At 50.6% G+C, this 14,372-nt stretch overlaps 1 protein-coding gene across 7 annotated transcripts in view; it reads left to right on the plus strand.

Moving 5' to 3' along the window:
• Positions 1 to 1,501: 1,501 nt before the first annotated feature.
• IL1RAP (interleukin 1 receptor accessory protein) overlaps positions 1,502 to 14,372 on the plus strand; it is a 49,559-nt gene continuing 36,688 nt past the window's right edge. For 2 of the 7 annotated variants that reach the window (XM_064385656.1, XM_064385651.1), the window contains exon 1: positions 1,503 to 1,834. The gene's annotated coding sequence lies outside the window, so the exon portion shown is untranslated. The other 5 variants (XM_064385653.1, XM_064385658.1, XM_064385652.1 and 2 more) reach the window with 5 other exon arrangements.

Consider the following 14,372-nt stretch of genomic DNA (forward strand, 5'->3'; position numbering starts at 1 on the left):
TGTTGGAAAACACAGCTCATAAAATGTGCCTTGCTATTCCAATTTTGCCTATATTCAGTATTGCAGCCAAGTTATACAGACACCTAAAGTAGCTCCAGACAAGATGGGGTCCTGGAGCAGTGCAGGTCGTATGGAGCAAAATACACACCAATCTGCCCTTAGAGTGGGGTAAATTAGTCTTCACAGAGCTCTGCCTTAAAAAGTTACTTTAATATTTGGATGGAATTGGGTTAGAGATGGCTGGAGTAGAGCTGATTCTAAGCACAAGCCAAGTAGGCAGATTTTCAAGGGCATTCACCACCAGGACACAGAAGCTGCTGAGATAAGAAACTTTCTGCCTAATTTTGCTGTGCCAGAACCCTGGGAAGGGAAGGAGAGAGAGGTACAGGAGGAAGAGTTTTCCTGCTGGAGCTGCAGGAACAGCACTGGCTTCCCACCACAGCTCCTTCCCAGGCAGTGGCACAGCCAGGCTGCAGCTCCTGTTCCTTGGGATGGGGGAGCTTTAGGTGTGCCCACCTTGGAGGGCTGGTGGGGCTGCTGAGGGCAGGGACCCCCTTTCACAGCAGCCACGTGTGCAGCAGTGCCTCAGGCAGCCTTGCAGAGGGATGGGGGCTATCAATGGCTCTGATGCCTTGGCCAGACCCTGCACCCCAGGACAGGTTTATTGCAGAGGAGCTTCATAGGATGGGGTGAAATTTGGTCTCCCAGATATCCTGGAATCACCTTCTGAGGATAACAACGGAGGTGTGTTGAACTCAGTTCAGGTGTTGTAGCCAACAGCGCTAAGAAGCGCTGCAGCACTTTGAGCAGACAGGAGTTTCCTTAGCACGACAGGCTTTGTGTCCAGCCATTTCTCTCTGCTGTCAGCCTGCCAAGATGTGATAAAAGTACCAATAAGGGCAGGTTCCTCACTGCCAGGATGGAAGAGGCTCTAGGCCAGCCTGAGAGGACAATGAGCTTTCCTGGGCAAGGGCACTCCTACACTAGGGGCTGCACTTAAAATCACTGGCCATATTCTCCAGGAGCAGGTGCTGGCCCAAATCTCTGCAGATTTTTATTCCACTCCTCAGACTCCCTGACACTGCGCTTGCAGTCTGTTTCAGGTGCCCACTCCTCACCCATCATCAATTTCAGCCTCATCAAGGCTCTGGCTGTGCCGGCAATAGAGAAGAAACGGTGACACTTCTCTGGGACGAGGTGGCATCAGAATGTCCAGGGAGCCCCGGGAGGAAATTACGAGGAAGGAATTCCAGCACACCAGAGAGGAGAATGGGAAACTTTACTTTCCCGGGGGGCAGGTGGCCCGCAGAGCGCTCAGGGGCTGCGGCAGCAGCAGGGCTGTGTCCGCCAGCCCATCCACAGAGTGCCCCGAACGTGTCCAAGGGCTCCGGGCCGGCTCCACGGGCTCCGGGCGCCTCGGGGCCCCGGGCACTGCCGCCGGCAGGACGGCTCCGGCCAGGAGAGGGAGCCGTGGCCCCGCGCACCCCGCTCGCACCCCGCCTCCCCGGCCCGACCCGGCAGCTGCGGAGGGCCGGAGCTGAGGGCCGGAGCTGTGCCTGTGCCTGTGCCTGTGCCTGTGCCTGTGCCTGTGCCTGTGCCTGCCCCTGCCCCTGCCCCAGCCCCTGCCCCGGCCGCGCTGCCCGCCGTGACCGCGGCGGGACCGCCCCGAGCGCCTGCGGAGCGCGGCCGCGGGGACACGGGCGGAGCGGAGCCCGGGGGCGCGGGTCGGGCACCACGGCGAGGAGGCAGAAGAGGAGGCAGAAGAGGAGGAAGAGGAGGAGGAAGAGGAGAGCGCGGCGCGCCGGGCACAGCTGCGCGCTCCCCGCGTCCCCAGGTGAGCCGCGCTGCCTGGGGGTGCGCGGGGGACGCCCGTGTTCCTGTAGGCGTGGGCGTGGGCAGGGACAAGGGACGGGGGAGCCTGTCCCGCCCCGCCCCGGCCGTGAACTTCCCCGCACGCGAAGGGAAAGTTTGTGCCGGAGGAGGCGGGCTGCAGCCGCGGCGGGGGGGAGCCGGGCGGCGGCGAGCAGCCGGCAGCGGCCCCCGCTCCTCGGCTGGCACGGGCGGATCGCGAGGGAAGAGGAGGAAAGAGGAGGAAGCGCTCGGCAGAGCCCGGGGAGCAGCGCCCGGCGGCCACGGAGGAGGAGGACAGGTGGGCACGGTGGGAGCGAGCGGAGCCGGGGATGGGGAGCGGGGGTGGGCGATGGTGCCGGGGACCCTCGGGGGACCCTCGGTGTGCAGGGACCCAGCCGAGCTGCGGGATTTGTCCCCGCCGCTCCTGCAGCCGCGCTGGCGATGCCCCCGGTCCCCGACATGCGGAGGGATTTGCTTTAATTCGCTCCCGTGGGGGCCGTGGAGATCTGGGTATTCCTGGCTGGAGCGCTGCACGCGCTGGGAAATGCAACTTTAATTTTCATCCCGATTGCAAATTCTTGAGCCTCCGATACCTGCTCTCTGCTGTCAAACGGGTCTCTGAATGGAAGTGGGGAGAGGAAGGGGTCAGGCTTAAGCCGTAGCAGGGAAATAAAGTGGAAGAGACGTGTCCAAGAAATCAGACTGGAAGCGATTAGATGCTGGCAGCAAGATGGCCTTTGCTGTGTTTGTTGGGGGCAGCTGCCCCCTTATGTGAAGCAGGTACTTTTCTTGTATTTTATTTTTTGGTGTGTGGGGGGTGTATCTGGAGGGAAACCGGATGGTTTCCTAAAAAGAAGGGGAAAAAGGAAACCATCAGGGCTTCACTACTTCGGGTGTCCCTTTTCTGTGCCAATGTCGCTTTCCCTGTTACAGTGGCAGTGCTTGTTCCTCACTCTGGGCTGGTTTCTTGCAGTGTGCCTGTACAGTGCTTGGCACAACAGAATCCTGATCTTGGGGCCTTAGGATGTCACAGCAAACTGGATTATAAATGCCCTCTCACATGCACACTCTCTCTTTTCATCCTGACCTCTGCTTTGTGAATAGCTGGTTATAGTGCTTGGATAAAATTCTGGTTGGCTTTACAGATCTTTCTTTTCTTATAAAATGATGGATTTTGTTCCATGCATTCAGTTTTTTGTCCTAGGAAAGGCTTTTCATTTCTGGATTCGTGAGATTGCAGCAAGCTCCTTGTATTATAAAAACACTTATCTCCTTCGTAATTAAAAAGTATTCTTTTCTTGACACTCCATTTTTAACTGTGCCCCTCTAGGGCAAGCAGAAGTGTCACCCAACATATGCTTCCATACCTAGAAGGATTGTGAGGTGTTATTTATTAACTGTACTGTGGAGAGTCCATATCTCATAACTTAGAGGGTCATTTATAACAGGTTGCTTTTGGCAGCTCTGGAAGATTTACTTGCTGTCTTGTATTCCTTGCAGGAAAGGCATCCCTTGTTTTCATGGAGAGCATCACTCCAGCCCACAGGCTCTCGGGTGGGCAGGCTTGGTGCTGGAAAGGCTCCTGCTTTCTGTCTCCATTGCCTGCCTGTGGTGAGCAGGAGAGGGCAAGCAGAGAGGATTAAACTCTGAAACCCAGATATTCTTCCCTGGAAGTAGGCACGGTGTTGTTGCTGGGATCACCTTGTCTGGAGGGGCAGCTAAGGATGGAGCATAATGGGGGACATGGAGAGTCAGCCTGAGAGGACTTGGGCTGGTGGAAGCCTGCAGGGCACTGCAGTGACTGGGAAATGTTAACCTGGGAAGGTGGGAGCTGCTGCATGGAGCTGGAGGAAGGGGCTGTGGGGTGAGAGGTTGTGTTTCTAACTCCTCTGTGCAAGGCAGAGGGCAGGGCTGCATCCACACAGCCCTGGGATTGCTTTCATGTCTCTGCTTCTAACTTGAGTTCAAAGTGTCTGCGTTTGATATGATGCTTGCTGATGTCTGTCCGTGCCTCCCCAGAGTCCAGAAGGTCCCCTGATCCCTCCGTGGTGTGGAAGGAAAGGCTGTGTATGAACATTCTGGGCTCTCCCTTTCCAGACTCCCTGGGTCTGTGCAGGTATCCTGCATTTGAGCAGGGGCAGTGGGGATGAGTACTGCCCTGCTCTGGGCTCCAGCATCCTCATCCCCAGGTAGCACTACCCAAAACCACCTGGCACCACGAAGCACACAAAGATAAGAGAGACTTAAGAGGGTAGTGGGAGTGGTGTAGCAGCCTGGATACTTGGAGGTGTGGGAAATGCCTCCCTGCTGGCCTCAGAGCTGTAATTTTAAGCTCTAAAATAAGCATTCAGGAAGAATGAGGCAGAAAGATTTTGTCCTAGCCTTATTCCTTCAAGACCTGCATGAACCAGATGCCAGCTCTAGGGAGGAAGAATTATATGCCTTCAGAATAAGAGTCCAAAATTTGAGTTTTTATTCCTTCTTCTCACTTCTGTTTGGATTTGTCTGTTGGTTATTTTGGCAGGCACATGATTCATATTTCTTTCCCTGTGTGTCCTGGGTCCCCTCTCTTGTCAAGTGTCCTCCCATTTCAGCAAGACTCTGACTTGCAAAAACTTGCCATAAAGCCCTTGTGACTGGTGGTGTGGGAGAGGAGGTGCCCCAGCCTGGCTCTCAGAGTGCAGGTTGGATTAGCCAGGTGGACACTTGGGAAGATTGTATCAGCATGTGAATGCATTCATGTCTTTTTTTTTTTTTTTTCCTTATCATACAGTAATGGGGAGTGCTTTGGGAATAAAAATAGAAATAGTGAAAAGCCTATATAAGCTGAAATCTGTGAACAGCGCCACGTTATCTGGGAACTAAAACACGTTCTACAGTGCAGCTCTGCTCTCCTCCTTCCTCCCCTGTCTTTCTGTTGACACAGCTCATGGATTTCAGTGCCCCATGGGCAGAGCCTGTGTCCTCTGTGCTGCTGCAGCCTGGCTGGTGGCAGCTCTGTACCTGGAGGTGAGCTGGAGCATCTCTGGCTGGGCAGAGTGGGACAGCTGCAAAGGCAGAAGGGGGCACAGCTGGCTCAGGTGTGCCACGCTTGGGCTGACCCTTCTCCACACCCTGCAGGAGGCTCGGGGGCCGTGGCAGGAGGGGCTCTGCCATCCACGGTTTGGAGCTGCTTTGTTCTGCTCCACCATCAGCAAAACCTGCGGCTGAGATTCCCGGCTAAACTGGAACAAAGCAGCTTCTTCTTTTGGGAGGTGTTTTAGGATTTCTCCCCCTGCCACAGCGGTGCTTTTGCCAGGCAGAGGGCTAATCTGACATTTCTCAGCCACGGTGCTGGTCTGTGTGAGGCTTTTGCACGTGCCTGAGCCAGATGAGCTCAGAGAGAGGGCAGAAAGGGAACTGATTTGGGGAAATTGCTTCCATGGTGCCTGCCCTTTAGGGAATTTCGCTCTTGGCCACTGTGTTTACTGTGTTCAGCCTCAGAAGTCCCAATAAGACACATGCACAGAACATGATATTTGTAATTTTGGAGTCTGATTTTACAGAAAATAAAATACAGGAAAATGAGTGTACAAGTGTGTCTATTTTGTTACAGGGTTCTCTAAAAATAGTTACTTGTAAAACAGTATTTTCACTACAAATGAAGAATCGTGTCTTTAGTCAGTCCTTTGTTAACCTAACAACTCTCAGTTTCATCAAATGGGAATATATCCCCAGGAATTCCTCTGACAAAGGTTTCCCCTGAGTCTGGATGATTATCCAATTACAATTTAAAGAAAATTACAGCAAGGATAATTGGCTAAAGATAGAAGTATCTGAGAGTGCTAGGGAAAGAGAAGGAGAGAGTGAGAAAGTGAGAGCTTCACTTTCTCATATGAGTAAATGAGAATTATTTCAGTCCTTAACTTTTGCAGTGAGTGGATTCAAGGTCCCTGGTGTTTGGATCTCCCTCCTCTTCTCTCCCTCCTTCTACTCTGTCTTCTTATGTGTTGACTTGATATTTAGATGAAAAAGTTACATTGATTCTTAGGGAATCTTTTTACATCTACATGTGTTAACAAAAAGAGACTGTTAACTTAAGCGCTCTATTTGCAGCAGAGAATAAGACATTTCCATGAGTCCTGGGCTCAGCCGGGGAAGTGGTGGGTGGCTCCTTCTCCTGGGAACACTGGGAAGGTGCCAGAGAGCCATTAGCTCGGAAATCCCACTCAGAGCAGGGCCGACAGGACCTGCCAGCCCTGCCTGGGTGCCCACAGAAGGAGACCCACTGCCACCCCTGCCTGGCAGGAGCCCCGCGTGCCCCAGCGCTGCGTCCATCCCTGTGCCCATCCCTGAGCTGCCCTGGCAGAGTGGCCCGGTGGTTCTGAAGCATTTGAGGCTGCCTTCAAGCCCACTCGCTCTTTTTCCTTGCTGACAGCTTGTTTGGGCAAGGCTGGGCAAGCATGGGAGGTCCGAGGTGCAGCCTGGCAGTGCCAGGGCAGAGCATGGATTCGGGTCCCCATGCAGCTCCCTGGACAGCTTTGCTGTGCTGCAGCTGAAACACGAAGATACAACATGAATCATTCTCTTATACAAATACTTAAGGAGCCTCTTCAGCTTTACTAAGTCGAGGTGGTATCAGAATTCGAGGAAGGCTTAAAAAAATAGTAAAGAAGAAAGAGTGGGTTTTAATACCTCTCTATTTATCTAGGAAAGCTGCTGGGTTTGCTTGTTTGTTTGTTTGTTTGTTTTCCCCACAGTTTTCTTTAATCCCTTGCATTACTGAAATAAAAGTGTAGTGGAGTGTCTTGCCTCTCTTAGGCCTGATGCTGTTTATTTAGAGGGATGTGAGATTTTTCCAGTGTTCTGAGGAAGATTCTTAGGTATTTGATCAATTTGTGTGTAAAGGCTTGCAAGACTGTGACTTAAATGTTTATCCTTAGTGCTGACAGGATGTTGTGGAGTTGTTTAACTGTATATTTGTAACAATTATGCTGCTTGGCAAGAAAGACGTGTTTTCTTCTCAGAGGGAATTTTTGTTGGTTTTCTTTTTTTTTGGCCTTTTTCTGCCTGTGAGTTGTGGTTATAGTGCCTTTCTTTATCATTTTACTTTTTGTTTTAGATGTAAATAAAGAGCTAATTACAGTTAATCTCAGTGCAAAGGAATGAGGTTTTAAAGCGTGAAAAATAACACCCATCTGTTGGATTTGCAGTAACATTTTGGGGTTTGCCTTCTACTTGGAAGGATGCCAAAACTTATCTTGCTCAATTTAAAGTTTTCTTTGCACTATTTAAACTGGATTTTTAATAATTTATAAAAACAAACAGAAATGGAAATAGCTTTTCAAATTATGTTTGGTCATGTTCTTTATGTGGTGGTTGCTAAAATGTGAGCAGCTCTAACTGAAATGAGTTCAAATCCCACCACCAAATTCTATAGGAACAGGTTGAAAACCTTCTGGAAAAGCATCCATTTTTCATAGTAGTGTATTGCATTTCTCTGTTTCCTGCTGCTAGGGCTCCATGTGCCAAACTAACCAGCCCCAAAATTACTTGTTGCAAGGGACCTGTTCCTTAAGTAGCTACTATTTGAGATAGGCTCAGAACCCCTGTTTTTTTGTGGTGAGTATGTGTTACTTTTAGCCCCATCAGCTCCACTGACAGTTGAGCACTGGGAATTAATCCATACTTTGCACTCATATGTTATCTTTCATCTCAGCATCTCTAAGCACTTTAGAGATATTAAGATGCACTGCTGGGGTGTGAGATGGGGAGAGGCTGTTCTAAATGTGGCTGGGGAAACAGAGGCACAGATTTCAAAAGCCTCTACTAATGCACTCAGTTCAGGGGCCAGCCATTTATAAGTTCTCTAATGCCTGATTATCAGGGAGGCACTACAATTTTTCATGCACTGCCTTTGGTGATTGATGCCTATATACAGATTTCATGTTTATTAGCCAGAAACTCATATTTCTGCCCTAAACTAGAGACTGTTTTAAAATCTTCAACCTTAGAGACTTACAGGAGGCCAATAAATGCAAGTGTAAGGAGTCCAAATTCCTAGTTATTTTTTTCTCAGGTTAGTCCTGTTGCAAAAAGTAAAACCTCACCTCCCTCCCACCATAGTAACATCCAGAGCCCCACCTACATGAATTTATTAGCAATCTGTTGAGTCAAAGCTCTGAGATGTGTAAAAAATACTTAATTTGTCAGTAAGAGGCATGCAAATTCACTCTAATACAAATAATTGGATTTGTTTTGTTGAGAAATAGCCCCTCTTCCTTCAAGCACAGATCCCTCCCAGCCCTTGTTTTTAAGAAGGGATCTGGGTAGTGGGAGGAAGATGTTGCTGCCCAGCTGGCAGGCTCTGGAGGTCTTGAGGGCACCCAGCCTCTCTGAATGAACACAGATGTGCTGCTGGATCCCAAAATGTGTTGCTCTAGCAAATTGTGCTGGTTGCATTTGAGCTGATGCGTTGCGGTGACTGAAGGACAGAACTCAGACTCCACTGGAATAACATCCCTATGGACTGGGATGGGATTTCCCCTGTGTCCATTCTCTTGAAAAATAGCCCCAGTGCATTTACCTTTCTCCTCCTTCCTTGTCCTCTCTCACAGTGCTGTGTGGAATTTTGGGAGCCTGGTTAAGTCTGTCTCCCTGGGAGGTTTCACACACACAGACTCCTGACCCATGGAGAGACAGAAACGCTTTTCTGCAGGCTCACTGTGTCCTTCTGTCCTGTGTCTCCCTACAGGGGAGCTGTACCTTGCATTTCAGCCCCGTTCAATAGTCCAGCAGGGTAATGTTTCCCCCTTAGAATTTTTTTTGCCCCCTTGTCTGTCAGGTGCAGTGACTCTGTAGTTGCTGACATGAAGTGTCAAAAAGCAGGAGGGAAACTCAACCCGCCTGTGTTGGTTTTGGCACGGCCTGGTTTTTGGTGGTGATGGGGGGCCACAGAGGTGGCTTCTGTGGGAAGCTTCTGGAGGCTTCCACCATGTCTGGCAGAGCTGGTCCCTGGAGGCTCTGGAGATGGACATGCTGCTGGCCAAGGCTGGGCCAGTTGGAGACGTGGGTGGCACCTCTGTGATAACGTATTGGGGAGCAGGATCGACACAAAGTGGGGCAGTGCAGTTTTTCTTCCAGTCAGAGAAGAGGAGGAGGTGAGGACATGTGAGGGAAACAACATGGAGACACCACGGCCAGTGCTGAAGGAGGGGAGGAGATGCTCCAGGTGCCGGAGCCGTGAATGCTCCACAGGCCCTGGTGAGACCGTGGTGGAGCAGCTGAGCCCCTGCAGCCCCTGGGGATCCATGGGGATGCAGAGATCCACGCACAGCCCATGGGGATCCACAGGGATGCAGAGATCCACCCCCAGCCCATGGGGAGGTGCCCATGGCAAAGCAGGTGGATGCCTGGAGGAGGCTGATCCAATGCAGACCCAGTGGAGAGAGGGGCCCTGCTCCCAGGCTGGAGCAGCCTGTCCTTGAGGATGGCACCCCATGGAAGAGGGACCCGTGGCACAGCAGTTTTGGGAGGGCCTGTGGGAGGGACTCACACTGCAGTAGGGGTGGTAGGGCTGCTGCTCATGAGAGTGGACTCACACTGGAGAAGTTAATGGAGAACTGCCTCCCATGGGAGGGACCCCATGGGCTCACAGGGGAAGGGATCCTCTCCCAGACCAGTGGAAGAAAATCTCAGTGACAAACAGACCCAAAACCTCCCATGCCCTGTCTCCCTGTGCTGTTGGTGGGAAGGAAGGAGGGGTTGGGGGGAGAAAAGTGTTTTAAGGGCTTTCTTTTGCTTCTCATTATCCTCTTCTGGCTCTGCTAGTAATAAATTCACTTTGTACCTCTAAGATGAGCCTGTTTTGCCCTTGGTGTGTTTTTTTCCTGGTCCTTATCTAAACCCATGAACCCTTCATTAATTTCTTCTCTCCTCTGCCCAGCTGTGGCACGGGAGGGGAGGGTGAGTGAGCAGCTTTTGTGGGAGTCTGGCATTGGGCCAGAGTCAAACCATGACACCAACTTCCCAAAGATCCTCAGTGATTACTTCCTCTCAATGCAAAGATGGGAGCCAGCCCAGGGCTGGGGTCGGCACAGATTTGAGAATATGAAGGCATTTGCTTTCTGGCATTGAAGGTGCCATTTCAGGTGAACATTTCAGAGACTTACCAGATTTTTGGCCCTTTGCAGCAGGGCTTTAGTGCATAGCAGTATTTCCTTGTGTCTCTGCACCTCGTAGCCTTTGGAAATGTCAGCAGCGCATGTATTGCCTTTTGTTTGTCATTCAGCTGGAGAAATGAATTCATTGCCCTTGTGAGATCAATCATATTCTCCCCAAATAATTAATATTGATGATAGTCACAGCATACTGCTGCCTGCAGCTCCATCTCAGCTTTCCCACTGGGTAGGTGCTGTGGGTCACAGAGCAGATTTTCTCACAGGAGGCTCCTGGACTTCAAATTTCAGGGTGCTGTTCTTTGAAGGTTGAATTTCAAGATGCACTGATGGGGCCAGGGCAGGCAGAGCCTGAGCAAGTTCCCTGTGATGGTGCAACCAGATATTTGCAGAGGGAGATGTTAGAGACATGGGGAGCAAAAGGAATTCACATCACAGCGGGGGAAGGATTGTCTCACTCTTCTCCTTTTTTCTGTACACAGCTTTTCCTAGTCCCCTTTGCAGAATGCAACTCTGCACTGTGCTGGCCAGAAAGGGACAGGTATGCAAAAGAAAGCTGCTCTGATAGTCACCAGGAGGACCAGGTGGGTGGGCTGGGAATGTGGAGGGCTGGAACGACCTCCAGAGAACTGCTTTTAAGTGAGGTGCTGTCTTGGGGGATGCTAGTAGCTCCTGGGCTATTTTTATATTGCTTTAAATTGATTGATGTATAAAGCACACTTGGAGCAGCCTGTCTGAGCTGCAGGACAGGGATTGAAGCATCTTGATGTCTTATTCTTGTTTGCTTTTACTTGTAAGGTTAAATGGGATTAAATTAACATGATTAATATAAGTACCAGGTGTGGAAATGCTGTGTGGCCCAAACTTGAAAAACTCATCTGACTTGCTTTTACCCTTGAATATGCTGCTTATCCCAGGATACCCAGGGTCACTTGAGGAAATCATTCTCTTATGCCTCAGGAAGAGCTGGGCTTCCCACTGGCAGCAGCATGGGCAAACCTGGTAGTAGTGCTGGAGACATTGCAGCTCCTGAGGCACCACAGGAAAGCAGATTCTTGGGAAGGGAAGTGAAAGACAGTGCTGTGCTCTGGAGCATGGTGGTGCTTGGAGGATTTTTGCCTGTTGTGTCTCTCTCTGGAGGAATGAGAAGGGAAGGACGTTGTCTGGATATGGAGCATCCTGGGAATCTGGTGCTCGAGCACTTAGTGCTGTGAGGGGAGGAGATGAAGTGAAGGAGCAGGTACGTAGCTGCCAGCAAGGGCTTGAACTTAAGAAAAGAAACTCTTGGAGTGTTTTTGACACTGAGAGGCTGTTGCTGAGCAGGGCTGGTGCAGCCCCTGATGTGACAGGGGAGATGGGAGGGGGGCTGCAGGGCACTGGTTGGACCAGGCTGGGCTTGCACGGAGACACCTCCTGGGAAAGCTCCTCTGGGGTTTGAGAGTCCTGGGCCTGTCCTGAAAAATGCATTAAGCCCATCTAAAAACCTGCTCAAATCTGCATTGTATTATCTGGATTTAGACACCTGTGCTGAGCTAGCCTGGGGCTGCTGCTGTGCAATGTGATGCACGGTGTGGATGTGCTGCTGTGTCCACTGGGGCAGTGGAACAACCTCCTAGGGAGGGTAGTGGAGCTGCTTACATTGTAAAACCATTAAAAAGGTCAGGAGGCACAATGTATAAATTAAATGCTTGTTGTCAGATGTCTCCAAGTGTTCCATGGCAGTTAATTGGAGCTTTTCCAGTGAGGGAGGATCTCACCTTGGATTCCTTAAGTCTTCTCAGGTCTTTGGGCCACACAGATTGCAGATTTCCTTTATTTTCTGTGCAAAGATTGGTTTCTCAGTTAATTTTGTGGTAGCACAATACGTGTGTGTTTCTCAGAACTCTCCCTTCACTATAACATAGCTGTCCAAAATAGAAAGCATTGTGTCTGGCTTCATGGAAGATCTCAGCTCTCTTTGAAGCACGGTTGGAAACTTTTCATTCCCTGGCTATTCACACATAAAAAATAGACTATCTTAGCTGGATACCTTTTGCTCGAGCACAGAAGTGCTCTTGTAGCTTAGTGTTTGAGCTGCTCAGTGGCCAGCATGGATCCATTTGTAACCCATACTGTTTGATTTTATAGCTGTGCCTCTACTTGCCCCTCTCCAGCCCACTCCACAGATCTCCAGGCAACAGTCCCAGCTGCTTATTTGACTTGTCTAGGTGAGCATATTTTGCAGAGGTGACAGAGAGCTCATTTATGAGCAATGTATGATGTATGAAACGTAGTGTGCTCTGCCCACTAAATTGGTGGCAGAGTATGATCAGGGGCACCCTGGACTCCAGCAGAGCAGTGTGCAGGATCTGTAGCATTTCTGCTTTTCCAGGTCCTGAGAGGACCCCAGGGGAAGTGCAAAGGGAAGCAGGGGATTACAAATTTCTTCAGGAACATTTTCAAGCCCTCCCTCCACTTCTCTCCACATGCCTAGATTGCACTTCTTTCTTTTGTGAGGGTGAAAAAAACCTTCTTCCTCTGAATTCTCATTGTTAGCGTTACATCTGCTGAGCCAAAAGGATGCCAGGAGATGGTATGTAAGTGCCAATAGCAAATCACAAATTCCCTGCCTGGAAATCTCACCTCCATGTCCCAAACATTGGCACTGGCAAATCTTGCACTACCAAGGAAGCTCCCAGGAATGACTCACTGTGGATGAAAGTTTCCACACTTTTTCCTGAGCCTGCTGCCAGCTCTGCCCTGGGGAGCTCTTGGTGCTCCTGGAAAGGCAGCCTTACTTCAGCAATTTGTGCTGCTCTGTTGAAGGAGAAATAGCTTGGGATCACCTCCCACGGTGACTCTGGAGCATCACACTGCTGAGCTCGTTCATCCCCATGTTGGGGATTTTGTAAAATGTCATTATTAAAAAGCCAGCAGGCTGCAGCCCTTGGCCTGGCTGTGCAGGCAGGCAGCCAGGGAGGGGCCGTGGTGGGTGTCAGGCAAATGGAGCCACCTTGGATGCTTGGTGTCATGTCCTTGGCTGGCAGTGAGCTGGCTGAACCACTGGTTAAGAAGACTATTTCTAGATTTTCTTGTTGTGTCTTTGTTTTTGGTTTGGTATTTTTGTCCTTCAGGGTAGTCAGTAGCTCTGGCTGTAAAGCTGTGTGGCAGTGGCCAGGTCTGACCAAGCAAGGCAGAAAATCCTTTGTGCTGGTTACAGGAGACACCTCTCACCAGGGCAACTTTCCATCTGACTCCCACTAGTTTAATTCTTGTTCCCCTCTGCAAAAGCAGGTGTATAATATTTGATTCTAGCTGGTGAAAAGCTTTCAGGCTGCTCAAATTTCAGCATTTCCTGTGGTTCTGATGACATAAATTACTTTTGTAATAGAAATATTTCAGAACAAATTCCTTTCAGCCTGCTCTGATGTCAGGCATGTGATGGCCTGGTGAGTGCAGCTGCCCTGGCCCAGGTGGGACTCCAGCACTGATTTTGCAGGTCCCTGCCTGGGATGTGTCACCAGTAGATGCAGTGACTGGGTCACACCTGTGGCTCCTGTGATATCCCTGATTGCAGGGCAGGCTTCAGCTCTGCTTGATCCCTGCTGAAATGTGCCTGGCTGTTTGGGAGCTGCTGCCAGGACAGATTGGGCCCCCTGCCCTGAGGAGAGATGTGGATGTTTTTTGCAAGGCCAGCGCTGGGCCCTCTGGTCACTGTGCCTGTGTTTGGAGTGATGAGTGTGGCGTAGCATGCACAAGAGCAGGGCAAGTGCTGCAAGCTGCTTTTGGTGCTCATCATCAAACTGCTGCTGCATCCCTCCCCGCTCTCTTCCTGGGGTGGAAATTGTCATGAATGTGGTTATTCCTCCTGGGCAGTGAAGGCTGCACTTCCAAAAGCCATGGCCTGTCTTTCTGCCTAGGTGTCACATTGTGTTCCTCTGGAGGGCTGTCCCTGGGACTGACCAGCTCTGTGCAGGAGGGCAGGACAGAGTGGCACCATGGACACCACAGCCAAGGGCAGTGCCAGGCAGTGCCCACGTGGCCCCACAGGGTCAGAGAGACACTGTGCAAGCCCTGGCTAAGTGGCACCAAGATGTTTTATGCTACAGTAATTCCTCCTTTTGTCTGACTTACTCCGGCACATATTGAAAAGCAAAAGTGTTTCCTGGGGGGCTGAAGGGCCTTTTCCCATTTTCCATTAGTGGTTTTGCTGTTACTTTTCTGCAGCTGCTTTTTCAGGCTGCCCTTTGTCTGCCTTTTGGATTCTTTGAATTTACTTGAACTGTACATCTATTTTTCGCCATAAGAAACCCAGTAAACTTGTCGAGCAGCCTTCTGCAGTGCTCTGTGTGATGATGCAGGGACCCAGGGCTTGTGGGCACACAG

Source organism: Passer domesticus, chromosome 11, assembly GCF_036417665.1.
Source record: "Passer domesticus isolate bPasDom1 chromosome 11, bPasDom1.hap1, whole genome shotgun sequence".
NCBI classification, from domain to species: domain Eukaryota; kingdom Metazoa; phylum Chordata; class Aves; order Passeriformes; family Passeridae; genus Passer; species Passer domesticus.